This window comes from Vicia villosa, linkage group LG4, assembly GCF_029867415.1.
Source record: "Vicia villosa cultivar HV-30 ecotype Madison, WI linkage group LG4, Vvil1.0, whole genome shotgun sequence".
NCBI classification, from domain to species: domain Eukaryota; kingdom Viridiplantae; phylum Streptophyta; class Magnoliopsida; order Fabales; family Fabaceae; genus Vicia; species Vicia villosa.
In genome coordinates, this window is record NC_081183.1 from 60,607,356 (window position 1) to 60,609,399 (window position 2,044).

Here is a 2,044-nt window from a genome sequence, read left to right on the forward strand (position 1 = left end):
GAAATTAATAATTTAAATATTATTTTGATAATAGACATTATTTTTGTTTTTTCTTCTTATATGTTTTTTACTCTTAGTAAATTTTTTAAAACTTTACTCTCAGGTTCAAGTTATTCTTATTATTATCACGTTATAATATTTGAAAATTTTATCATATAAAATTTGTTTATTTCTTCAATTTAAAAATTTTAAATTCTTTTCACCAGTGTAAACACGTGAATATAAAATGAGCTATAGGAATAATAAGAATTTCCCATATATTTTGGACTAAACTATAAATTATACCATCTTACTAATCTTATGAATCAATAATTGAGTATCATTAGGTATTTGACAATTATACCATTGGTCTCAAATAAAAGTCTAAAATTAAACATATACAAGGGGATATCTCTTTATTTTTTTAATGAAAAAATACTTATTAATTCAATGTGATTTTTTTAACATTATATATATATATATATTACATTTCTTTTTTCATATTTTTTTCTAACTAAAAAAATATTAGTTAAACATTACTTTTAGTTTAACATATTTACTCTTTTCATTATTGTTTTTAAAATTTAAGAAAAGAAGACAGCTGTTATTTTTGTTCAATAATATGTAAAAATAAACTATCAACAACTTAAAATATGAATCATGTCTTTTGAATATTTATTAATGTATTTTTTTTTACTTTATCCTATCTTGACCTATAATTAGTTAGAAAATAACCCAAGGTTAAGAAACATTATTTATATGTCCTATTATCATTTCGAAAATAGCAAACAAAAAAATAAGAAAAGAAACAGTACCGAATTTAATGCGTGGATTGATTCTAGTGATAGACTAACCGTCATTAAGGGTTTTCAAGTTCATTTAATATGTATTCAATGTAATGATTATTAAAACTATTTAAAATTAAAAACAAATAAAACTTTGTTGAATTTAAAATATTTTCAATTGTTCATAATTCTCTCTTTCTTTACCATGGCTAATTTTCGTATTATGACTTTCTTTTCTCTAGTGGGTGATCTAGATGTTTTGAGAAATTGTTGTTAATTTCATGTTATATTATCGTTACTAATTTATATGCTCCGTAGTAACAGTTAACTGCATATCCTAATATAGTATACCATAAAATGTCGAGGGGGTGTGAGACTTCATAATATTTTAATATTGTTATTAAATATGTGCAATCCTATGAGTTTGGGAGATTTAGAGATGCTACACATTAGACTAGTGTATCTCTTTTAGATAAGTGGTATTTGAAGGTCATTGTTTAAATTTTCTCCATTTGGAGGGATATCTTTGTATGTTTAATTGTTTAAAATTAATTAACTGTTAATATAGTATATATGAAATTAATAATTTAAATATTATTTTGATAATAGACATTATTTTTGTTTTTTCTTCTTATATGTTTTTTACTCTTAGTAAATTTTTTAAAACTTTACTCTCAGGTTCAAGTTATTCTTATTATTATCACGTTATAATATTTGAAAATTTTATCATATAAAATTTGTTTATTTCTTCAATTTAAAAATTTTAAATTCTTTTCACCAGTGTAAACACGTGAATATAAAATGAGCTATAGGAATAATAAGAATTTCCCATATATTTTGGACTAAACTATAAATTATACCATCTTACTAATCTTATGAATCAATAATTGAGTATCATTAGGTATTTGACAATTATACCATTGGTCTCAAATAAAAGTCTAAAATTAAACATATACAAGGGGATATCTCTTTATTTTTTTAATGAAAAAATACTTATTAATTCAATGTGATTTTTTTAACATATATATATATATATATTACATTTCTTTTTTCATATTTTTTTCTAACTAAAAAAATATTAGTTAAACATTACTTTTAGTTTAACATATTTACTCTTTTCATTATTGTTTTTAAAATTTAAGAAAAGAAGACAGCTGTTATTTTTGTTCAATAATATGTAAAAATAAACTATCAACAACTTAAAATATGAATCATGTCTTTTGAATATTTATTAATGTATTTTTTTTTTACTTTATCCTATCTTGACCTATAATTAGTTA